Raw genomic sequence first — 26,899 nt, forward strand, 5'->3', positions numbered from 1 at the left:
AGTTGTACAGTACACATAATGAAGATTATAAATAATTTATTTTTAATGTTCACCCTTCGCACCACCTCAGTTTAAAATCATTAAAAGCATAAATTGTTCTCACGCTTATGTTTTTAAACTAATACTAGATTAACCAACTGGCCCCAGAATAAAAACAGGAACTTCTATATAACCAAAAATATCTTGAAGTGTTTAGCACCAAAAGAAAGGTAATTTCTTCCTGCGGAATTTATTGTGAAGCAGTTGTTGTTCAATAATTGGAAGCCCGATTAAGAATAATAACAAATCGGCCTGTATCCCCCCACACTGACTTTATTAATCATGCTGTGCTGAGTTAAACTAACCAGGCTGTATTGACTTTATTAATCATGCTGTGCTGAGTTAACCTAACCAGGCTGTATTGACTTTATCAATCACGCTGTGCTGAGTTAATCTAACCAGCCTGTATTGACTTTATCAATCACGCTGTGCTGAGTTAATCTAACCAGGCTGTATTGACTTTATCAATCATGCTGTGCTGAGTTAATCTAACCAGCCTGTATTGACTTTATCAATCACGCTGTGCTGAGTTAATCTAACCAGCCTGTATTGACTTTATCAATCACGCTGTGCTGAGTTAATCTAACCAGCCTGTATTGACTTTATCAATCACGCTGTGCTGAGTTAATCTAACCAGCCTGTATTGACTTTATCAATCATGCTGTGCTGAGTTAAACTAACCAGGCTGTATTGACTTTATCAATCATGCTGTGCTGAGTTAATCTAACCAGCCTGTATTGACTTTATTAATCATGCTGTGCTGAGTTAATCTAACCAGGCTATATTGACTTTATTAATCATGCTGGGCTGAGTTAATCTAACCAGGCTGTATTGACTTTATCAATCATGCTGTGCTGAGTTAATCTAACCAGCCTGTATTGACTTTATTAATCATGCTGTGCTGAGTTAATCTAACCAGGCTGTATTGACTTTATTAATCATGCTGTGCTGAGTTAATCTAACCAGCCTGTATTGACTTTATTAATCATGCTGTGCTGAGTTAATCTAACCAGGCTGTATTGACTTTATCAATCATGCTGTGCTGAGTTAATCTAACCAGCCTGTATTGACTTTATTAATCATGCTGTGCTGAGTTAATCTAACCAGACTGTATTGACTTTATCAATCATGCTGTGCTGAGTTAATCTAACCAGCCTGTATTGACTTTATTAATCATGCTGTGCTGAGTTAATCTAACCAGGCTGTATTGACTTTATCAATCATGCTGTGCTGAGTTAATCTAACCAGCCTGTATTGACTTTATTAATCATGCTGTGCTGAGTTAATCTAACCAGGCTGTATTGACTTTATTAATCATGCTGTGCTGAGTTAATCTAACCAGCCTGTATTGACTTTATTAATCATGCTGTGCTGAGTTAATCTAACCAGGCTGTATTGACTTTATCAATCATGCTGTGCTGAGTTAATCTAACCAGCCTGTATTGACTTTATTAATCATGCTGTGCTGAGTTAATCTAACCAGACTGTATTGACTTTATCAATCATGCTGTGCTGAGTTAATCTAACCAGCCTGTATTGACTTTATTAATCATGCTGTGCTGAGTTAATCTAACCAGGCTGTATTGACTTTATCAATCATGCTGTGCTGAGTTAATCTAACCAGCCTGTATTGACTTTATCAATCATGCTGTGCTGAGTTAATCTAACCAGGCTGTATTGACTTTATCAATCATGCTGTGCTGAGTTAAACTAACCAGCCTGTATTGACTTTATCAATCATGCTGTGCTGAGTTAATCTAACCAGCCTGTATTGACTTTATCAATCATGCTGTGCTGAGTTAATCTATCCAGCCTGTATTGACTTTATCAATCATGCTGTGCTGAGTTAAACTAACCAGGCTGTATTGACTTTATCAATCATGCTGTGCTGAGTTAAACTAACCAGGCTGTATTGACTTTATCAATCACGCTGTGCTGAGTTAAACTAACCAGGCTGTATTGACTTTATCAATCATGCTGTGCTGAGTTAAACTAACCAGGCTGTATTGACTTTATTAATCATGCTGTGCTGAGTTAACCTAACCAGGCTGTATTGACTTTATCAATCACGCTGTGCTGAGTTAATCTAACCAGCCTGTATTGACTTTATCAATCACGCTGTGCTGAGTTAATCTAACCAGGCTGTATTGACTTTATCAATCATGCTGTGCTGAGTTAATCTAACCAGCCTGTATTGACTTTATCAATCACGCTGTGCTGAGTTAATCTAACCAGCCTGTATTGACTTTATCAATCACGCTGTGCTGAGTTAATCTAACCAGGCTGTATTGACTTTATCAATCATGCTGTGCTGAGTTAATCTAACCAGCCTGTATTGACTTTATTAATCATGCTGTGCTGAGTTAATCTAACCAGGCTGTATTGACTTTATTAATCATGCTGTGCTGAGTTAAACTAACCAGGCTGTATTGACTTTATCAATCATGCTGTGCTGAGTTAATCTAACCAGCCTGTATTGACTTTATTAATCATGCTGTGCTGAGTTAATCTAACCAGGCTGTATTGACTTTATCAATCATGCTGTGCTGAGTTAATCTAACCAGACTGTATTGACTTTATCAATCATGCTGTGCTGAGTTAAACTAACCAGGCTGTATTGACTTTATTAATCATGCTGTGCTGAGTTAACCTAACCAGGCTGTATTGACTTTATCAATCACGCTGTGCTGAGTTAATCTAACCAGCCTGTATTGACTTTATCAATCACGCTGTGCTGAGTTAATCTAACCAGGCTGTATTGACTTTATCAATCATGCTGTGCTGAGTTAATCTAACCAGCCTGTATTGACTTTATCAATCACGCTGTGCTGAGTTAATCTAACCAGCCTGTATTGACTTTATCAATCACGCTGTGCTGAGTTAATCTAACCAGGCTGTATTGACTTTATCAATCATGCTGTGCTGAGTTAATCTAACCAGCCTGTATTGACTTTATTAATCATGCTGTGCTGAGTTAATCTAACCAGGCTGTATTGACTTTATTAATCATGCTGTGCTGAGTTAAACTAACCAGGCTGTATTGACTTTATCAATCATGCTGTGCTGAGTTAATCTAACCAGCCTGTATTGACTTTATTAATCATGCTGTGCTGAGTTAATCTAACCAGGCTGTATTGACTTTATCAATCATGCTGTGCTGAGTTAATCTAACCAGACTGTATTGACTTTATTAATCATGCTGTGCTGAGTTAATCTAACCAGGCTGTATTGACTTTATCAATCATGCTGTGCTGAGTTAATCTAACCAGGCTGTATTGACTTTATCAATCATGCTGTGCTGAGTTAATCTAACCAGCCTGTATTGACTTTATTAATCATGCTGTGCTGAGTTAATCTAACCAGACTGTATTGACTTTATCAATCATGCTGTGCTGAGTTAATCTAACCAGCCTGTATTGACTTTATTAATCATGCTGTGCTGAGTTAATCTAACCAGCCTGTATTGACTTTATCAATCATGCTGTGCTGAGTTAATCTAACCAGGCTGTATTGACTTTATCAATCATGCTGTGCTGAGTTAAACTAACCAGCCTGTATTGACTTTATCAATCATGCTGTGCTGAGTTAATCTAACCAGCCTGTATTGACTTTATCAATCATGCTGTGCTGAGTTAATCTAACCAGCCTGTATTGACTTTATCAATCATGCTGTGCTGAGTTAACCCTTTGCGGTCCATTGTCGGACTGTGTCCGACATTGCAATTATTCCTCTCAGGTCCTTTGTCGGACTGGGTCCGACATCATTATAGCAACACAAAAAACAGGTTTCTAGTCGTTTTTTCTCCGGAAAAAGCCGAGAAAACCATTCAATTGCCGAGTGGAGCGACAGGAGCCGAGACAAGTCGAAAAAAAAAGGCGTATCTCATGAATAGTCATACATGGCCCTGGTATTAGATAACGGGGCGGTTGTAAGTAAACAAGCTGGCTGAGTGCGTCAGCGCTGGACATTTGCAGAGCCTTTTTCAGATGTTATGGTAATAAAATAATGACTTGGATCGCATTATTGAGGAGTTTGGTGATAAAACGAGTGATCAGGAGATGATTGATCGGTATGTACAACTATTATTTTTATTATTATTTATTTCTTACATAGGTGAAAGCTATAGTGAACGAAAGGGTGGGGCGGGGCTGGAGATGCCTAGTGAGTGCTTTGTTGATATGCAGGGCCATTTAAACCCATTTGACTGTGGAAAAAAATACTTTTAAACAGCGCGTCTAAAATTAACTGCGCATGTGAAAATTAATTAGACCTGACGTGCCTGACGCGCAATTAATAAATGGACTGCAAAGGGTTAAACTAACCAGGCTGTATTGACTTTATCAATCATGCTGTGCTGAGTTAATCTAACCAGCCTGTATTGACTTTATCAATCATGCTGTGCTGAGTTAATCTAACCAGGCTGTATTGACTTTATCAATCATGCTGAGCTGAGTTAATCTAACCAGGCTGTATTGACTTTATCAATCATGCTGTGCTGAGTTAATCTAACCAGGCTGTATTGACTTTATCAATCATGCTGAGCTGAGTTAATCTAACCAGGCTGTATTGTCTTTATCAATCATGCTGTGCTGAATTTAGAAATTGTCGATTCTGTGAAAATTCTGTTTTGTCAGCATCTAACATTATGTATCTACTGATAAACATGCTTGTTTCATGGCATGCTACTAAGGGGAAGGTAAACAAGGTGAGTGGAAAGAGGAACCCCTAAATTCCTCTGCCAGCCACCTGATTTCACCCTTGAAATCTTACAACTCCACTCAATTATGTATTCTGTGTACCCAGGCATTAATGCAAGTGCATGAACTTTCAGAGCTCTTAATACTTTCAGTGCTTGTAACCTGGGGTTTGAAGGATAGTGAGAGAGAGAGCGAGAGCGAGAGAGGAGATTTATTTACAGTAACAGAAACTCACATGACGCTACCTGCAATGATAGCTCACGGAGAACATACAAACAAGTGTGTACAAAAAACAAAATAAAACACTGTTCAAAACAGCTAAAAGATAAAAGGTGCCGTGCCGTTGCTCCGCTCACCCTGCTCGTGAGCCCTGGATCTTGCAAAGTAAAACCAATCAAAAGGGGTTGACTTTTCTAGCCCCTTTTAAAGCATGTAGCCAGGGGTTCATTGATAGTCAATTACTCAATTAACACCTGGCCACATTCCACACAATGATTTGGTAGGGAGGGATTTTAAACCCCCTCTCTGCCAAATTTGTATTCAAATTTACAACAATACAAAAATACACTATTTACAGGGACAGGGCCTCAGACCTGCCACGTGCTCAACATAGCTTCTAATGGAGCTCCTAATATATAACTTAGTGAAGATAATCTAGGTTTTAAACCCTGAATCATAGAGTGCTTTACTCAGATGTCCTTGCAGTATGCCTGGTAGTGAATCACAAAGTTTCTACTGATACATTCATTTACAGTAGAATCATCCCCCCCAGACAGCTTCAAAAGACCATGGGAAACGTGTTCCAAGAACAAGGCATGGACGTGTGTCTCCTGAATTCATGGGAACTTCAAGACAATTCATGAGCAGAGCAGCAGCACTTAATAAGCCTCCATACTTCATGATAAGCAATCAGGATTGCATATGTATTGCTTTCATTTTAATGTTAGTTGTATTGCAAGCTTTTCAGTTGAGTCAAAAGAAATAAACCCATTTAGATTTGTATAGGAAATGGACAGATTTATATTTGTTTATAAACATATTAGCCCTGAATTTCAAAAGGAGTGGAAACGGCAATATCAGTCATAATAGCAATCTTCACAAGCCAGCAACAGTGAGGAGAGAGTCAGTTACAGAGAGGAGCAATCTTCATATGCCAAAATAATCATTTTGAGATGTATGTAAAAAAAAAGATATCTAAAATTTTATTAAAGATGTCTTCAATTGTGTAGTTTTGAGATATCTAAAATTCATTTTAAGATATCTGTAAATTAATTAGAGATATATAAAAATTCAAATTCAAATGACTTCCTGTTCATTAGAGCTGTATCTAAATAATTTACAGATTTCTCGAAATAACGTCCTGTTCATTTAGAGATATCGAATACACACAAAAGACAACATTCCTCCACCCAGGAGAGCAACCACCAAGAAAAGGTGTTAAAACCAATCCTCGCCCAGGACAACTGGAAGCTGCTAGAGACTGGAAAATGCTGGCAGATGTTGGCCAATGGCTTATTTTTCCACCTGAGATTGCCACCACTAACCTTCGACTAGATATTTTCTTGTGGTCTGGATCAGCACATCTTGTTCACCTGGTAGAGTTAACAGTGCCATGGAAGGATGCTGTAGATGAGGCGTATGAGAGGAAGAAACTGCGGTATGCTCAGCTAGCCTCTGAAGCGGAACAGAGAGGATGGAGAGTCCAGGTTTACCCAGTGGAGGTGGGTTGTCAAGGATATGTGGCACACTGCACAACCCAGTTTCTCAGAGATGTCGGATTCAGTGGTCAAGAGTTGCGTCGCACAGTGAAGAACTTAACTGAAGCAGAAGTAGCAGCAACTGGCTGTGGTTGAGATAGAAAGATTCTGGCTGGGGATCTCAAGCACAATAGAAAGAAAGAAACGCTGATGTACAGGTAAGTAAGCTGGGCTGAGTTGAGTGGGGGATGGAGGGGGGTGATGCTGGGATGCCAGAATCACCATCAAGCCCTCTTGAGGTGTTGTGGGCTAGTCGACGAAACACCGAGGATGGAAGGTGCCCACTTGAAGACCCCAGAGATGTACCCTACTTCGCTCAATCCAGACGGTTGTCATGCTGATGCGCTGGGGAGACCGCACTGTGGTTGATCCCCGGAGCCAACATCGCAGCCGTTGTGTGTGCTGATGCGCCAGGGAGGCAAATAAGCTGATCCCTGGAGCCAGCATTACACTTCAGCCATCAACACCAGACAGAAGGATATCTACATCATCATATGGAAGGAAACGCAAATGGATAGAGACACAGATGGATCACATTAGTTTACTGTAAAGCTACATCTTAGTTGGTGCTTATCTTGGCAAGAGCCGAGTTCAAATCACATGAAGAAGCACCTGGTCATGGTGCCAAGTAAACCGTCCTTGGCTAAGAGCCACCTTACATCCTGTCAAAATGTGCCTTAATGTTGCAAGTGATGAACACAAAGGACATGAGGGATCCTCTCCTACCCAGAGGTTTAGGTTCTGTGGTGATGGGAGAACATCATATGTTGACCTGATGAGGAAACTGATCCTGCTCTGTTCCATTGACCATAGGTCTTGCCAGCCAATCTTGCGTTGTTCCACACTCTCCCATCTCATCCATTCTCCCTGCTTGGCCTGGGAAATGGCCTTTATACACCTCATCCTCTCCTCCTGCTTTTGCACCTCGTTGACTACCAGCTTCCTCCTTTGAGCTGGGGCTGCCTTGTGCCATGTAGGAGGAGCTGAACTGAAACCAAGACCCCCTCTTCCATGCTGAACTTGCCCCATGATATCACCAATTCGAAGGGCAGCCTTTGCATCTTCCACAGCTTTCTTTGCCACCCACTTTCTTCCAGTTTTCTTCCAGTTTTCAACACAGGTGCTGCCTCCCTTACGCATTTATCGCGTGACTCTACTAATGTCATTTCCAGTCTGACCTTGGTGCACTTAAACTCCTCGGTTAGAGCAGAGACTGGTAGCTGCAGTATTCCTTTACCATAAAGTCCCACTCTGCTGAGGCAGCGTGGAACTCCCAACCATTTCCTGATGTATGAACTGATTAAAGCTTCCAGCTTCTCTACTGTTATCAAAGAAACCTCGTACACAGTCAGTGGCCACAGCAACCTCGGCAGTAGACCAAACTGAAAGCACCAGAGTTTTAGTTTACCTGGTAGAGCGCAGCTGTCTATGCTCTTCAACCCTTCCACTGCTTGTTGTCTAACTTCTCCCACACGAACTGTGTCCTTTAGATCCCTGTCATACCATCTCCCAAGACTCTTCACTGGCTTCTCAGACACTGTTGGTATTGCCTCACCATTAATGAAGAATGTTTTATCTACTACTTTGCCTTTAATTATAGAGATGCTCCTTGATTTAGTGGGCTTGAATTGCATTCGTGCCCATTCAATGTTATTGGTTAATTTGCCCAATAATCGATTAGTGCAGGCTACTGTTGTAGTCATGGTTGTCATGTCATCCATGTATGCTCGAATTGGTGGTAGTCGCATTCCAGAAGCCAAGCGCTCTCCTCCTACTACCCATTTTGATGCCCTAATGATTACTTCCATTGCCATGGTAAAAGCCAGTGGAGAAATGGTGCATCCTGCCATTATTCCAACCTCTAGGCATTGCCATGTAGTGCTGAATTCTGAAGTTGAAAAACTGAATTGCAAATCTCCAAAATAGGCTTTCACTAAATTTGTTATTGTCATCGGTACACTGAAAAAATCAAATGCTGCCCAAAGTAGTTCATGTGGCACTGAACCATATGCATTAGCCAAATCCAGGAATGTCACATGGAGCTCCTTCCTCTCCTTTTTAGCTGATTGAATTTGTTGCCAGATCACATTGATGTGTTCTAAGCAACCTGGGAAACCTGGAATGCCCGCTTTTTGTATTGAAGTGTCAATGAAGCAGTTCTTTAATAGGTAAGCTGACAATCTCTGAGCAATAATGCTGAAGAAAATCTTGCCTTCTACGTTTAATAGGGAAATGGGACGAAACTGACTGATGCTTGTAGAATCTTTTTCTTTAGGTATAAAGACTCCACCTGCTCGGCGCCATGCTCTTGGTACAACCTGTTTTTCCCATGCCACTTTCATCAATTTCCACAGAATTCGTAGAACTCCTGAAGCACTCTTGTACACTCTGTACAGAACTCCATTAGCCCTTTGCAGTCCATTTATTAAGTGCGCGTCAGGCACGCCAGGTCTAATTAATTTTTGCACGTGCAGTTAATTTTATGCGCGCTGTTTAAAAGTATTTTTTTCACAGTCAAACGGGTTTAAATGGCCCTGCATATCAACAAAGCACTCACTAGGCATCTCCAGCCCTGCCCCACCCTTTTTTTTGCTTTAGCGTTTACCTATGTAAGAAATAAATAATAATAATAATAGTCGTACATACCGATCGATCATCTCCGCATCACTCGTTTTATCACCAAACTCCTCAATAATGCGATCCAAGTCATTATTTTATTACTATAACATCTGAAAAAAGCTCTACAAATGTCCATGATAGTCTCTGTGCGCTGACGCACTCAGCCAGCTTGTTTACTATGAACGCCCCCTTATCTGATACCTGATATCATGTATGACTATTCATGAGATACGCCTTTTTGTTTTTTTTTAATTTTTTTTCGACTTGTTTCGGCTCCTGTCGCTCCCACTCGGCAATTGAATGGTTTTCTCAGCTTTTTCCGGAGAAAAAACGACTAAACACCCGTTTATTGCGTTGCTATAATGATGTCGGACCCAGTCCGACAAAGGACCTGTGAGGAATAATTGCAATGTCGGACCCAGTCCGACAATGGACTGCAAAGGGTTAGGCCCTGGAGATGATGAAGCCCTTGCTTTTTTCACAGCTTGCTCTATATCTTTCCACTTAGGTGCACAGTCCTCCATTTGGTATTCTGGTGGATTGATAGGTGGGATGTCTGACGGAATTGACATAGGCTCCTGCCTTTTTGAATCTGTATGTGTTTCCTCCAAATATCTCTCCAGCTCAACCTTAGATGCTTTTAGTGTGCCATTCTTCTCACTGGTGAATAACTTCTTTACAAATTTGAATGGGTCTTTATAAAAGTTAGCTCTCGCACGCTCCTTCTTTTTGTAGCATTTCCGTAGGCGCTCAGCTCTGCGCAATGTTGCAAGCTTATCTTTTATGACCCTTTGTAAGAGATTGAGTCCCTCCTTCTGACTTTGTTCTGCTCTTCTCCATTGGTTCCTCAGCTGTCTCATTTCTCTAACTAAGCATTCAATCTCCTGCTGCCGTCTAAACAGAAACATTTCACATGTACACAATCAGCTAAAGTAAAACTAAGAACCTCCTCCCACCTCTAATTCTACTCAAACAGGAACTATGTAAGTTAGATGGTTTTTGTTTTTTTTAAAACTTGTGGTTGTTTAAAAAAATAAAATAAAAATAGAATTGATTATATCTATTATTTTGGACATCTGGAGCATCCTAACTTTATCATGTTTCAAAGTCTGCTACTCAATCGTATTGACTCAGCAACTGTTCAAGGGTACAACAGTTGAATCATTAACAAACTCAATGTAACAATGTTAATAAATAACAGCGTTTATAACCTTGAAACACTTTCAGTTTGTTTTTCTTTTAATAAAAACAGACTGGCAGTCGAATATGGTGCATGTTTGACTTGTTTTATTAATACAATAACAATACAGTCTGTGCTCACTATGCCCCAACTCTCCAAACAGCTTATCTCACAACATAACTAGTGCCATTGTGCCTCTTTAGAGAGGAGAAATGAAACAAGCCTTAGGAAAATTAGACTGTAAAATCTGCTGCTAGCTACAGTGGGTTACAGTGCACAATTCTACTAAAAGAGATGTACAGTATTAGGAAAAATAATAATTTCCATGAGCCAGAGTGGAATCACCTGGCTCCATTTTTTATTTGAAGCACCTGAGCCTGATTAAGCCCTGCATAAAAGCAGGGGAAACACTGTGATCAGAAAGGGCTGTAGGAAACATGTGTGGTCAAAAATAAGGTACTGTGTGAACCTGTGTGTGCTGTGCAACTTGTAACTGTGTGTGACAAGTGTTTTTGGCTGGTAAACGGCTTAGCCGTCCAGTGTTTTTAGTCTAGAACTTGAAAAGTGTAGACAGTGCTCCAAAGTGGAGTTAGGCTTTTGTTTTGTTGGTTTGTTTTTGTGTGTGAATAAAAGTGCACATAAAGGCACTAAAACTTGCATTTCCTCTGGGACAAGCATTTTAAAGAATGCAAACAAGCCTTGTCTAGATGAAGACATTTCTGAGTCAAGATAAACTCCTGGGTCTTCACACAGCAATGTGTATTGCTCCGTGCAAAACATGGGTTTCAGTCCCAAAACAATAAGACACTAATAACTAACACACAACACAGATACGGTCACTTCTCCCGATAGTGAGTGCTCTTGTGCAGGTGTGGTGAAAGACAAACAGTTCGTGAAACAATGGTGTAGTGTAGTCCAGGTTTAGTGCTGGCTTGTAGCGACAGCTCCCAGCTAGTGTTTAGCCGTTGTGACAAAGCAGTACCCGTCTGAGTAAAACTTGTACACAAATTGGATTAGTAGACAAGACATTTGTTTGGAGGCAGTAATGGAGGTAAAACAGGATAGTACCTGTACGTTTATTTCCCTATGTTAAATACACAGGGTCGTTGGGACAAAGCAAAAGTCCGGTACACTGTTCAGGTTCTCATACAAAAGTGGGTCAATCCAGTCAATAGTGTTCTCGAAACAGTCCAGAGTCATACATGGCAAATCAATAATTTTTCCCAATAAGTTTACATAGCTCTCCTACCTCTCTCCATGCCAACTCCACACTCAGCAACCTGAGTTGAGAGTCAGCCTATTTTTAAATAGGTGAATCGCACCCATGTGCTCCTAACAGGTGTGTTGACCACACCCGGCCATCCCACTAAGGCTTCTGGGTAGTGCAGTCCCTACAAGCAGCCATTTTGTGGATTGTAGTCAATTTTGGGTCAGCCATTTTGTGGCTGGACACAATCCCCTTAAAATCTATGCCCTCCTATACTTCCCCTCAATCACCTTACCCTTGGGTCTGCCACACCGTCTAACAAAGACAAACGACAAACAAACAAAACACGAAACACTCATGATAATTAATTACTTCCGTTTCCTTAATGGGTCCTTTCAGTACCCACATCAAAGCAACAGCTAGCTCGGCCACTTCTCCTAAATACCCTCAGTCACGCCCTCTTTCGGTGGCGTGGCCCATCACGTATTCTCCAATCCGTGACTGACACATTGCCTACCGCAAGCTAATGCAATACTGAGAGAGAAAGCGAATGCTACCAAGATGGCTAGGTAAAGGTAAAGGTACTAGTTTTTGCAACGTTCAGTGTTTGTTTGTGTTTGTTTTGGTTTGGTTTTTCTTTGTGGTTTTTTTAAAAGAGATTCATATTTAATAAATTTACTGCTGCGGAAGTTTCAACCCCATACAAACTGCCTTGTGTGTTCCCTGTACTTCCTGGTTCTGAAGTCACCACCCACGCCACTCAAGGCCACAATAATGTATTTTTTTTTTTGTGCATGCAATACTTTACACTTTTCTCTATTAAATGTCATTTGCCATGTGTCTGCCAGGTTCTGAATGCTGTCTAGATCATTTTGAATGACCTTTGCTGCTGCAACAGTGTTTGCCACTCCTATTTTTGTGTCGCCTGCAAATTTAACAAGTTTGCTTACTGTCACAAAATCTGTAGGTTCAGATTTCTGTACGTACTCTGTTCCATTTAGCTCAGTATACACTCTTATCTCAGGGGAGACGTTAGGAGGACAGAGATGTTACTACTCCTTGTGGGGTATTTTTATTACGCTCTTGACCCGCAATATATCCAGATGACTAATATAGCACCCAAGAAATTGACAGACTTATGTATTTAAAGTTTGCAAAAGATGGACCACCTTACCCTGTCTGGGATGAGTGTGGTACTCCATTGTAATTACTTAGGAGTACATGGGACGCCTCAATTAAATCCAATCATTAATCTGGTGAGACAGCTCTTATCCCTTTTACAAATAATAGTTTTCAAAAGATCCGGACTAACTTTTCAGAATGAATAGGTGTCATGTACTGAATGAATTCAAAACTTCATATTTGTCCAACTCTATGATATGATCTCATTCCTTGTTTTCCTCCGAGCCCCTCCTTTATCTGAAAAGTTAAGTGAACCAAAGTTCCCAGGATCTTGGTTTATAATATAATATAAAAACACTACTGTTTATATGTGCATGCAAAACACTATTTTTATATGTGTTATATATGAGAGATGTTCTTAATATGTGACATCATCTTCTAATTCATTATATTTTGATAAATTAAAGGCATGTGTTTCTTTTAACCTCATATTGTTTCATCATTTTGTTAATGAGTCAGTTTTAATTCCATATACCATTGTCTAACAGAGGATTTGACAAAAGATTGTCTCGTGCAGTATTTAAGTCAATTAGTTTCACTAAGTTTAAGTGGTAATAGTTTTCATTAGAATTATTTATCCCTTAAAAGATGCACTAACCAGGCTCTGACCTGTATCTGACTTCTAAATATGCTATTCCAAGCAGTTTTCCAGAGTCTCTTGTTTTTTCAAGGCCAAAGTCTGTGCAAACACTTTTTTAGATCTATGACCTATCAATGTCTGTTAAGCCATCATTTTTGCATATTATTTCAAGATATATTCTTATCTGTGCTAAACCACTAATTCCATAAACCCTAAATTCCAAATCTACAAGACTTGCAGCTTTGCTAGCGTAGAATGCAATAAGACCCCCTCCTTTCTCTACAGCCTGTTCATCGGGATAAGGAGAGAGGCCCCTTTTAGCAATAGAGCAGTTTCCAAGAACCACATTATAAGGACTCCATCTACCATCATTAGACAATAGTATAGTGGATTAACAACAAGGTACATTATAGTATATTATTACAAACTTAACACAAAAACATAACACAACACCCTTAAAATTCTATAATTCAATGGACATCATAATGTCTAGAGGTCTTGTTGTTCAATAGAAGGAGAAATAAACTGTACCACTTTCCCTTTTAATTAAATCAAATACTGCTTCCAGCTTTTAATCTTCTTATTAATACAGTAAAGTCATGAACAAGCAATAATACTTGCCAGTTTAAATAATATGTTTTCTTATTATAGCAAATACTTAAAACATACTATTAATCTTATGAAATCAAATAATTAGTTTTAGTTTCAAATACCATGCTGTCTAAAAAAAGGTTTTAATCATTTATTTTATTAATTTACAATACCTTTGTGTCTAATTACTAGTCTTTGACCATTATAAACTATAAACAGTGTAAATTATCACTGAACCTTTTTAACTATGAATGTGGCATTTCAAGATAAACTTAATTAATTTACTTCAGTTTAACAGTTGCTGCTAGAATTTATAATATCACTTTATTTCTTTGGTGAATCCCTCTAAGATTTAAATCCAAATACAGGCCAGTATAACTGCATTCAACTCTTATATTTTTTATAATGACTGAACTAGGCTTGACCCTTTTCTTTGTTCATACAAAATCCAGCTGAGACAGGTTTTTTCTTAAGACCTTGGCTGTTCAGTTTTAATGTTCATTTATTTGTGGTAAAGAATCTCTTTCTTATCTTGTTTGTAGGTGTGATTAACGTTCACTTTTAGCCGGAATGGTGCTTTTTTATTCCCAGATTACTAAGTACTTAATTAAAAACATGTGTAGACTGACCTATTTCATGGAGCAAGAGAGCCACCTACTGGCGGTACACGGATACTCCCTCTTTATCCTTCCTTCAAAAAACCTCTAACACTTCATTTTTATGTCAAAGTACATTCCATATGTGAAATCGCCTAGGACATGTCCAGCATATCCATACGTTCCCAGCAGGATTCAGCTTCTGTACCAGGTTTCGCTCTAGTTGTTTCCACAAGAAGTCCCTTGATCCAATGTTTCTCCAGCACAGGTGTGGATTTCCATGGTCTGACTTCATTCCTATAAGATACTTGGACACGTTTAGCTGTACATATTACTTCGATATATTTCCTTTTGTTCACACCGGGTCATTTTGCAAGGTATGCGCTCCATCCAGAATTCTAAAGGAGGTCAAAACTCACTGTGATTCATATTTTTGGGCACTCAATTACTGTTCTTTTCCACATCATCAGTAGCAAACTTAACATAAATGAATCTGAATCAGTTGATGAACCGTGCACTGTAGCTTACTGAGATCCTCCATGCAAAGGAGTCCAATGTTTTACTACATGGAATAACTAGTTCACCGTCACCTGTGACATTACTATACCAGAATCTGAATCATTAATGTAGATTAGGAATAGCAAAGGTCCTAATACTGATCCCTGTGGTACACCACTGGTTACCTCGCTCCATTTTGAGGGTGCTCCTCTAATCAAATTAGGGTTTGGGTTTGGTTTTGGGCTTGGGTTAGGATTGGGGTTCCGGTTCAGGTTCAATGTTTCGGGTTCTACCAGGGGAGTTATTCCAAGGCAGGTACAGTACTATTCCCAACGACAAAAAAAGACCAAAAATGTAGAACGCTTCACGAATTTGCGTGTCATCCTTGCGCAGGGGCCATGCTAATCTTCTCTGTATCGTTCCAATTTTAGTATATGTGCTGCCGTAGCGAACACACGGTGCTTACCTGATACGCGCCTCTATGTACAGCGAGTGGCTAAAGAGCGATTGGTCTTGTGGTGTGTCAAGCATAGTCCAATTGTGTCCAATTGCTCTGCGTATATGCATGGTTGTCCACAATCAACACGCAGAGGGTTACAAACTCTGAGGATATCACGTTTGCAGAAAGCGGCTGAATAAAGAAGTCTGCACATCTGCACCTTCAAACCGGCTGGGAAAGATATGCAAATACTGACATGTTACCTACGACGTTGACCCCTCTGGATTGGCCAGCATCCCGAAAGACTTGCAGGTTGACCAGGGTCCCGTTTCGTATCACAGCGCAGAATGCAACTGACACCTCAGAGGAGGGGGCTTAATACTCGGGGCTAGGGTCAGAGTTAGGGTTTAATAATGACACTCAATGATTATTAGGAATACAGAACTACACAGTTCTTGCAATTATACCTTTAGACACGATGTAGTGGTCATCTAGTTTAAAAACAGGTACAAGAAATAACTGATGAAACTACCTCAGCTGGAGGCCATTCTTCCAGGAACAGGAGTGAAGGATGCCAGGTTATACGGTCAGAGGTAATAATAGTAATAATAATAATAATAATAGTTTAAACTCACGTTTAATAAAGAAGTGAGCACAGCTATACATCAGAGAGACAGCTGGGAGATATGCAAATTTAACAAGTTTGCTTACTGTCACAAAATCCATAGGTTCAGATTTCTGTACGTACTCTGTTCCATTTAGCTCAGTATACACTCTTATCTCAAGGGAGACGTTAGGAGGACAGAGATGTTACTACTCCTTGTGGGGTATTTTTATTACGCTCTTGACCCGCAATATATCCAGATGACTAATATAGCACCCAAGAAATTGACAGACTTATGTATTTAAAGTTTGCAGAAGATGGACCACCTTACCCTGTCTGGGATGAGTGTGGTACTCCATTGTAATTACTTAGGAGTTATATAGGTTTTTCATCCCATTGGAATACATGGGACGCCTCAATTAAATCCAATCATTAATCTGGTGAGACAGCTCTTATCCCTTTTACAAATAATAGTTTTCAAAAGATCCGGACTAACTTTTCAGAATGAATAGGTGTCATGTACTGAATGAATTCACAACTTCATATTTGTCCAACTCTATGATCTCATTCCTTGTTTTCCTCCGAGCCCCTCCTTTATCTGAAAAGTTAAGTGAACCAAAGTTCCCAGGATCTTGGTTTATAATATAATATAAAAACACTACTGTTTATATGTGCATGCAAAACACTATTTTTATATGTGTTATATATGAGAGATGTTCTTAATATGTGACATCATCTTCTAATTCATTATATTTTGCTAAATTAAAGGCATGTGTTTCTTTTAACCTCATATTGTTTCATCATTTTGTTAATGAGTCAGTTTTAATTCCATATACCATTGTCTAACAGAGGATTTGACAAAAGATTGTCTCGTGCAGTATTTAAGTCAATTAGTTTCACTAAGTTTAAGTGGTAATAGTTTTCATTTGAATTATTTATCCCTTAAAAGATGCACTAACCAGGCTCTGACCTGTATCTGACTTCTAAATATGCTATTCCAAGCAGTTTTCCAGAGTCTCTTGTTTTTTCAAGGCCAAAGTCTGTGCAAACACTTTTTTAGATCTATGACCTATCAATGTCTGTTAAGCCATCATTTTTGCATATTATTTCAAGATATATTCTTATCTGTGCTAAACCACTAATTCCATAAACCCTAAATTCCAAATCTACAAGACTTGCAGCTTTGCTAGCGTAGAATGCAATAAGACCACCTCCTTTCTCTACAGCCTGTTCATCGGGATAAGGAGAGAGGCCCCTTTTAGCAATAGAGCAGTTTCAAAGAACCACATTATAAGGACTCCATCTACCATCATTAGACAATAGTATAGTGGATTAACAACAAGGTACATTATAGTATATTATTACAAACTTAACACAAAAACATAACACAACACCCTTAAAATTCTATAATTCAATGGACATCATAATGTCTAGAGGTCTTGTTGTTCAATAGAAGGAGAAATAAACTGTACCACTTTCCCTTTTAATTAAATCGAATACTGCTTCCAGCTTTTAATCTTCTTATTAATACAGTAAAGTCATGAACAAGCAATAATACTTGTCAGTTTAAATAATATGTTTTCTTATTATAGCAAATACTTAAAACATACTATTAATCTTATGAAATCAAATAATTAGTTTTAGTTTCAAATACCATGCTGTCTAAAAAAAGGTTTTAATCATTTATTTTATTAATTTACAATACCTTTGTGTCTAATTACTAGTCTTTGACCATTATAAACTATAAACAGTGTAAATTATCACTGAACCTTTTTAACTATGAATGTGGCATTTCAAGATAAACTTAATTAATTTACTTCAGTTTAACAGTTGCTGCTAGAATTTATAATATCACTTTATTTCTTTGGTGAATCCCTCTAAGATTTAAATCCAAATACAGGCCAGTATAACTGCATTCAACTCTTATATTTTTTATAATGACTGAACTAGGCTTGACCCTGTTCTTTGTTCATACAAAATCCAGCTGAGACAGGTTTTTTCTTAAGACCTTGGCTGTTCAGTTTTAATGTTCATTTATTTGTGGTAAATAATCTCTTTCTTATCTTGTTTGTAGGTGTGATTAACGTTCACTTTTAGCCGGAATGGTGCTTTTTTATTCCCAGATTACTAAGTACTTAATTAAAAACATGTGTAGACTGACCTATTTCATGGAGCAAGAGAGCCACCTACTGGCGGTACACGGATACTCCCTCTTTATCCTTCCTTCAAAAAACCTCTAACACTTCATTTTTATGTCAAAGTACATTCCATATGTGAAATCGCCTAGGACATGTCCAGCATATCCATACGTTCCCAGCAGGATTCAGCTTCTGTACCATGTTTCGCTCTAGTTGTTTCCACAAGAAGTCCCTTGATCCAATGTTTCTCCAGCACAGGTGTGGATTTCCATGGTCTGACTTCATTCCTATAAGATACTTGGACACGTTTAGCTGTACATATTACTTCGATATATTTCCTTTTGTTCACACCGGGTCATTTTGCAAGGTATGCGCTCCATCCAGAATTCTAAAGGAGGTCAAAACTCACTGTGATTCATATTTTTGGGCACTCAATTACTGTTCTTTTCCACATCATCAGTAGCAAACTTAACATAAATGAATCTGAATCAGTTGATGAACCGTGCACTGTAGCTTACTGAGATCCTCCATGCAAAGGAGTCCAATGTTTTACTACATGGAATAACTAGTTCACCGTCACCTGTGACATTACTATACCAGAATCTGAATCATTAATGTAGATTAGGAATAGCAAAGGTCCTAATACTGATCCCTGTGGTACACCACTGGTTACCTCGCTCCATTTTGAGGGTGCTCCTCTAATCAAATTAGGGTTTGGGTTTGGTTTTGGGCTTGGGTTAGGATTGGGGTTCCGGTTCAGCTTCAATGTTTCGGGTTCTACCAGGGGAGTTATTCCAAGGCAGGTACAGTACTATTCCCAACGACAAAAAAAGACCAAAAATGTGGAACGCTTCACGAATTTGCGTGTCATCCTTGCGCAGGGGCCATGCTAATCTTCTCTGTATCGTTCCAATTTTAGTATATGTGCTGCCGTAGCGAACACACGGTGCTTACCTGATACGCGCCTCTATGTACAGCGAGTGGCTAAAGAGCTATTGGTCTTGTGGTGTGTCAAGCATAGTCCAATTGTGTCCAATTGCTCTGCGTATATGCATGGTTGTCCACAATCAACACGCAGAGGGTTACAAACTCTGAGGATATCACGTTTGCAGAAAGCGGCTGAATAAAGAAGTCTGCACATCTGCACCTTCAAACCGGCTGGGAAAGATATGCAAATACTGACATGTTACCTATGACGTTGACCCCTCCGGATTGGCCAGCATACCAAAAGACTTGCAGGTTGACCAGGGTCCCGTTTCGTATCACAGCGCGGAATGCAACTGACACCTCAGAGGAGGGGGCTTAATACTCGGGGCTAGGGTCAGAGTTAGGGTTTAATAATGACACTCAATGATTATTAGGAATACAGAACTACACAGTTCTTGCAATTATACCTTTAGACACGATGTAGTGGTCATCTAGTTTAAAAACAGGTACAAGAAATAACTGATGAAACTACCTCAGCTGGAGGCCATTCTTCCAGGAACAGGAGTGAAGGATGCCAGGTTATACGGTCAGAGGTAATAATAGTAATAATAATAATAATAATAATAATAGTTTAAACTCACGTTTAATAAAGAAGTGAGCACAGCTATACATCAGAGAGACAGCTGGGAGATATGCAAATTTAACAAGTTTGCTTACTGTCACAAAATCCGTAGGTTCAGATTTCTGTACGTACTCTGTTCCATTTAGCTCAGTATACACTCTTATCTCAGGGGAGACGTTAGGAGGACAGAGATGTTACTACTCCTTGTGGGGTATTTTTATTACGCTCTTGACCCGCAATATATCCAGATGACTAATATAGCACCCAAGAAATTGACAGACTTATGTATTTAAAGTTTGCAGAAGATGGACCACCTTACCCTGTCTGGGATGAGTGTGGTACTCCATTGTAATTACTTAGGAGTTATATAGGTTTTTCGTCCCATTGGAATACATGGGACGCCTCAATTAAATCCAATCATTAATCTGGTGAGACAGCTCTTATCCCTTTTACAAATAATAGTTTTCAAAAGATCCGGACTAACTTTTCAGAATGAATAGGTGTCATGTACTGAATGAATTCACAACTTCATATTTGTCCAACTCTATGATCTCATTCCTTGTTTTCCTCCGAGCCCCTCCTTTATCTGAAAAGTTAAGTGAACCAAAGTTCCCAGGATCTTGGTTTATAATATAATATAAAAACACTACTGTTTATATGTGCATGCAAAACACTATTTTTATATGTGTTATATATGAGAGATGTTCTTAATATGTGACATCATCTTCTAATTCATTATATTTTGCTAAATTAAAGGCATGTGTTTCTTTTAACCTCATATTGTTTCATCATTTTGTTAATGAGTCAGTTTTAATTCCATATACCATTGTCTAACAGAGGATTTGACAAAAGATTGTCTCGTGCAGTATTTAAGTCAATTAGTTTCACTAAGTTTAAGTGGTAATAGTTTTCATTAGAATTATTTATCCCTTAAAAGATGCACTAACCAGGCTCTGACCTGTATCTGACTTCTAAATATGCTATTCCAAGCAGTTTTCCAGAGTCTCTTGTTTTTTCAAGGCCAAAGTCTGTGCAAACACTTTTTTAGATCTATGACCTATCAATGTCTGTTAAGCCATCATTTTTGCATATTATTTCAAGATATATTCTTATCTGTGCTAAACCACTAATTCCATAAACCCTAAATTCCAAATCTACAAGACTTGCAGCTTTGCTAGCGTAGAATGCAATAAGACCCCCTCCTTTCTCTACAGCCTGTTCATCGGGATAAGGAGAGAGGCCCCTTTTAGCAATAGAGCAGTTTCCAAGAACCACATTATAAGGACTCCATCTACCATCATTAGACAATAGTATAGTGGATTAACAACAAGGTACATTATAGTATATTATTACAAACTTAACACAAAAACATAACACAACACCCTTAAAATTCTATAATTCAATGGACATCATAATGTCTAGAGGTCTTGTTGTTCAATAGAAGGAGAAATAAACTGTACCACTTTCCCTTTTAATTAAATCAAATACTGCTTCCAGCTTTTAATCTTCTTATTAATACAGTAAAGTCATGAACAAGCAATAATACTTGCCAGTTTAAATAATATGTTTTCTTATTATAGCAAATACTTAAAACATACTATTAATCTTATGAAATCAAATAATTAGTTTTAGTTTCAAATACCATGCTGTCTAAAAAAAGGTTTTAATCATTTATTTTATTAATTTACAATACCTTTGTGTCTAATTACTAGTCTTTGACCATTATAAACTATAAACAGTGTAAATTATCACTGAACCTTTTTAACTATGAATGTGGCATTTCAAGATAAACTTAATTAATTTACTTCAGTTTAACAGTTGCTGCTAGAATTTATAATATCACTTTATTTCTTTGGTGAATCCCTCTAAGATTTAAATCCAAATACAGGCCAGTATAACTGCATTCAACTCTTATATTTTTTATAATGACTGAACTAGGCTTGACCCTTTTCTTTGTTCATACAAAATCCAGCTGAGACAGGTTTTTTCTTAAGACCTTGGCTGTTCAGTTTTAATGTTCATTTATTTGTGGTAAAGAATCTCTTTCTTATCTTGTTTGTAGGTGTGATTAACGTTCACTTTTAGCCGGAATGGTGCTTTTTTATTCCCAGATTACTAAGTACTTAATTAAAAACATGTGTAGACTGACCTATTTCATGGAGCAAGAGAGCCACCTACTGGCGGTACACGGATACTCCCTCTTTATCCTTCCTTCAAAAAACCTCTAACACTTCATTTTTATGTCAAAGTACATTCCATATGTGAAATCGCCTAGGACATGTCCAGCATATCCATACGTTCCCAGCAGGATTCAGCTTCTGTACCAGGTTTCGCTCTAGTTGTTTCCACAAGAAGTCCCTTGATCCAATGTTTCTCCAGCACAGGTGTGGATTTCCATGGTCTGACTTCATTCCTATAAGATACTTGGACACGTTTAGCTGTACATATTACTTCGATATATTTCCTTTTGTTCACACCGGGTCATTTTGCAAGGTATGCGCTCCATCCAGAATTCTAAAGGAGGTCAAAACTCACTGTGATTCATATTTTTGGGCACTCAATTACTGTTCTTTTCCACATCATCAGTAGCAAACTTAACATAAATGAATCTGAATCAGTTGATGAACCGTGCACTGTAGCTTACTGAGATCCTCCATGCAAAGGAGTCCAATGTTTTACTACATGGAATAACTAGTTCACCGTCACCTGTGACATTACTATACCAGAATCTGAATCATTAATGTAGATTAGGAATAGCAAAGGTCCTAATACTGATCCCTGTGGTACACCACTGGTTACCTCGCTCCATTTTGAGGGTGCTCCTCTAATCAAATTAGGGTTTGGGTTTGGTTTTGGGCTTGGGTTAGGATTGGGGTTCCGGTTCAGCTTCAATGTTTCGGGTTCTACCAGGGGAGTTATTCCAAGGCAGGTACAGTACTATTCCCAACGACAAAAAAAGACCAAAAATGTGGAACGCTTCACGAATTTGCGTGTCATCCTTGCGCAGGGGCCATGCTAATCTTCTCTGTATCGTTCCAATTTTAGTATATGTGCTGCCGTAGCGAACACACGGTGCTTACCTGATACGCGCCTCTATGTACAGCGAGTGGCTAAAGAGCTATTGGTCTTGTGGTGTGTCAAGCATAGTCCAATTGTGTCCAATTGCTCTGCGTATATGCATGGTTGTCCACAATCAACACGCAGAGGGTTACAAACTCTGAGGATATCACGTTTGCAGAAAGCGGCTGAATAAAGAAGTCTGCACATCTGCACCTTCAAACCGGCTGGGAAAGATATGCAAATACTGACATGTTACCTATGACGTTGACCCCTCCGGATTGGCCAGCATACCAAAAGACTTGCAGGTTGACCAGGGTCCCGTTTCGTATCACAGCGCGGAATGCAACTGACACCTCAGAGGAGGGGGCTTAATACTCGGGGCTAGGGTCAGAGTTAGGGTTTAATAATGACACTCAATGATTATTAGGAATACAGAACTACACAGTTCTTGCAATTATACCTTTAGACACGATGTAGTGGTCATCTAGTTTAAAAACAGGTACAAGAAATAACTGATGAAACTACCTCAGCTGGAGGCCATTCTTCCAGGAACAGGAGTGAAGGATGCCAGGTTATACGGTCAGAGGTAATAATAGTAATAATAATAATAATAATAATAATAGTTTAAACTCACGTTTAATAAAGAAGTGAGCACAGCTATACATCAGAGAGACAGCTGGGAGATATGCAAATTTAACAAGTTTGCTTACTGTCACAAAATCCGTAGGTTCAGATTTCTGTACGTACTCTGTTCCATTTAGCTCAGTATACACTCTTATCTCAGGGGAGACGTTAGGAGGACAGAGATGTTACTACTCCTTGTGGGGTATTTTTATTACGCTCTTGACCCGCAATATATCCAGATGACTAATATAGCACCCAAGAAATTGACAGACTTATGTATTTAAAGTTTGCAGAAGATGGACCACCTTACCCTGTCTGGGATGAGTGTGGTACTCCATTGTAATTACTTAGGAGTTATATAGGTTTTTCGTCCCATTGGAATACATGGGACGCCTCAATTAAATCCAATCATTAATCTGGTGAGACAGCTCTTATCCCTTTTACAAATAATAGTTTTCAAAAGATCCGGACTAACTTTTCAGAATGAATAGGTGTCATGTACTGAATGAATTCACAACTTCATATTTGTCCAACTCTATGATCTCATTCCTTGTTTTCCTCCGAGCCCCTCCTTTATCTGAAAAGTTAAGTGAACCAAAGTTCCCAGGATCTTGGTTTATAATATAATATAAAAACACTACTGTTTATATGTGCATGCAAAACACTATTTTTATATGTGTTATATATGAGAGATGTTCTTAATATGTGACATCATCTTCTAATTCATTATATTTTGCTAAATTAAAGGCATGTGTTTCTTTTAACCTCATATTGTTTCATCATTTTGTTAATGAGTCAGTTTTAATTCCATATACCATTGTCTAACAGAGGATTTGACAAAAGATTGTCTCGTGCAGTATTTAAGTCAATTAGTTTCACTAAGTTTAAGTGGTAATAGTTTTCATTAGAATTATTTATCCCTTAAAAGATGCACTAACCAGGCTCTGACCTGTATCTGACTTCTAAATATGCTATTCCAAGCAGTTTTCCAGAGTCTCTTGTTTTTTCAAGGCCAAAGTCTGTGCAAACACTTTTTTAGATCTATGACCTATCAATGTCTGTTAAGCCATCATTTTTGCATATTATTTCAAGATATATTCTTATCTGTGCTAAACCACTAATTCCATAAACCCTAAATTCCAAATCTACAAGACTTGCAGCTTTGCTAGCGTAGAATGCAATAAGACCCCCTCCTTTCTCTACAGCCTGTTCATCGGGATAAGGAGAGAGGCCCCTTTTAGCAATAGAGCAGTTTCCAAGAACCACATTATAAGGACTCCATCTACCATCATTAGACAATAGTATAGTGGATTAACAACAAGGTACATTATAGTATATTATTACAAACTTAACACAAAAACATAACACAACACCCTTAAAATTCTATAATTCAATGGACATCATAATGTCTAGAGGTCTTGTTGTTCAATAGAAGGAGAAATAAACTGTACCACTTTCCCTTTTAATTAAATCAAATACTGCTTCCAGCTTTTAATCTTCTTATTAATACAGTAAAGTCATGAACAAGCAATAATACTTGCCAGTTTAAATAATATGTTTTCTTATTATAGCAAATACTTAAAACATACTATTAATCTTATGAAATCAAATAATTAGTTTTAGTTTCAAATACCATGCTGTCTAAAAAAAGGTTTTAATCATTTATTTTATTAATTTACAATACCTTTGTGTCTAATTACTAGTCTTTGACCATTATAAACTATAAACAGTGTAAATTATCACTGAACCTTTTTAACTATGAATGTGGCATTTCAAGATAAACTTAATTAATTTACTTCAGTTTAACAGTTGCTGCTAGAATTTATAATATCACTTTATTTCTTTGGTGAATCCCTCTAAGATTTAAATCCAAATACAGGCCAGTATAACTGCATTCAACTCTTATATTTTTTATAATGACTGAACTAGGCTTGACCCTTTTCTTTGTTCATACAAAATCCAGCTGAGACAGGTTTTTTCTTAAGACCTTGGCTGTTCAGTTTTAATGTTCATTTATTTGTGGTAAAGAATCTCTTTCTTATCTTGTTTGTAGGTGTGATTAACGTTCACTTTTAGCCGGAATGGTGCTTTTTTATTCCCAGATTACTAAGTACTTAATTAAAAACATGTGTAGACTGACCTATTTCATGGAGCAAGAGAGCCACCTACTGGCGGTACACGGATACTCCCTCTTTATCCTTCCTTCAAAAAACCTCTAACACTTCATTTTTATGTCAAAGTACATTCCATATGTGAAATCGCCTAGGACATGTCCAGCATATCCATACGTTCCCAGCAGGATTCAGCTTCTGTACCAGGTTTCGCTCTAGTTGTTTCCACAAGAAGTCCCTTGATCCAATGTTTCTCCAGCACAGGTGTGGATTTCCATGGTCTGACTTCATTCCTATAAGATACTTGGACACGTTTAGCTGTACATATTACTTCGATATATTTCCTTTTGTTCACACCGGGTCATTTTGCAAGGTATGCGCTCCATCCAGAATTCTAAAGGAGGTCAAAACTCACTGTGATTCATATTTTTGGGCACTCAATTACTGTTCTTTTCCACATCATCAGTAGCAAACTTAACATAAATGAATCTGAATCAGTTGATGAACCGTGCACTGTAGCTTACTGAGATCCTCCATGCAAAGGAGTCCAATGTTTTACTACATGGAATAACTAGTTCACCGTCACCTGTGACATTACTATACCAGAATCTGAATCATTAATGTAGATTAGGAATAGCAAAGGTCCTAATACTGATCCCTGTGGTACACCACTGGTTACCTCGCTCCATTTTGAGGGTGCTCCTCTAATCAAATTAGGGTTTGGGTTTGGTTTTGGGCTTGGGTTAGGATTGGGGTTCCGGTTCAGCTTCAATGTTTCGGGTTCTACCAGGGGAGTTATTCCAAGGCAGGTACAGTACTATTCCCAACGACAAAAAAAGACCAAAAATGTGGAACGCTTCACGAATTTGCGTGTCATCCTTGCGCAGGGGCCATGCTAATCTTCTCTGTATCGTTCCAATTTTAGTATATGTGCTGCCGTAGCGAACACACGGTGCTTACCTGATACGCGCCTCTATGTACAGCGAGTGGCTAAAGAGCTATTGGTCTTGTGGTGTGTCAAGCATAGTCCAATTGTGTCCAATTGCTCTGCGTATATGCATGGTTGTCCACAATCAACACGCAGAGGGTTACAAACTCTGAGGATATCACGTTTGCAGAAAGCGGCTGAATAAAGAAGTCTGCACATCTGCACCTTCAAACCGGCTGGGAAAGATATGCAAATACTGACATGTTACCTATGACGTTGACCCCTCCGGATTGGCCAGCATACCAAAAGACTTGCAGGTTGACCAGGGTCCCGTTTCGTATCACAGCGCGGAATGCAACTGACACCTCAGAGGAGGGGGCTTAATACTCGGGGCTAGGGTCAGAGTTAGGGTTTAATAATGACACTCAATGATTATTAGGAATACAGAACTACACAGTTCTTGCAATTATACCTTTAGACACGATGTAGTGGTCATCTA

The 26,899-nt window shown here is 38.7% G+C and overlaps 4 non-coding genes across 4 annotated transcripts; all 4 read right to left on the bottom strand.

Annotated features, from left to right (window-relative positions):
* Positions 1–15,295: 15,295 nt before the first annotated feature.
* LOC117969099 (U6 spliceosomal RNA) lies at positions 15,296–15,402 on the bottom strand. Its single transcript, XR_009327986.1, has one exon. It is a non-coding gene; the product is annotated as a U6 spliceosomal RNA (small nuclear RNA).
* Positions 15,403–18,964: 3,562 nt separating this feature from the next.
* On the bottom strand, positions 18,965–19,071 carry LOC131736146 (U6 spliceosomal RNA). Its single transcript, XR_009327948.1, has one exon. It is a non-coding gene; the product is annotated as a U6 spliceosomal RNA (small nuclear RNA).
* A 3,568-nt stretch (positions 19,072–22,639) lies between these two features.
* Positions 22,640–22,746, bottom strand: LOC131736147 (U6 spliceosomal RNA). Its single transcript, XR_009327949.1, has one exon. It is a non-coding gene; the product is annotated as a U6 spliceosomal RNA (small nuclear RNA).
* A 3,568-nt stretch (positions 22,747–26,314) lies between these two features.
* LOC131736148 (U6 spliceosomal RNA) lies at positions 26,315–26,421 on the bottom strand. Its single transcript, XR_009327950.1, has one exon. It is a non-coding gene; the product is annotated as a U6 spliceosomal RNA (small nuclear RNA).
* Between the last annotated feature and the right edge of the window lie 478 nt (positions 26,422–26,899).

The sequence above is a fragment of the Acipenser ruthenus genome, unplaced genomic scaffold, assembly GCF_902713425.1.
Source record: "Acipenser ruthenus unplaced genomic scaffold, fAciRut3.2 maternal haplotype, whole genome shotgun sequence".
NCBI classification, from domain to species: Eukaryota; Metazoa; Chordata; class Actinopteri; order Acipenseriformes; family Acipenseridae; genus Acipenser; species Acipenser ruthenus.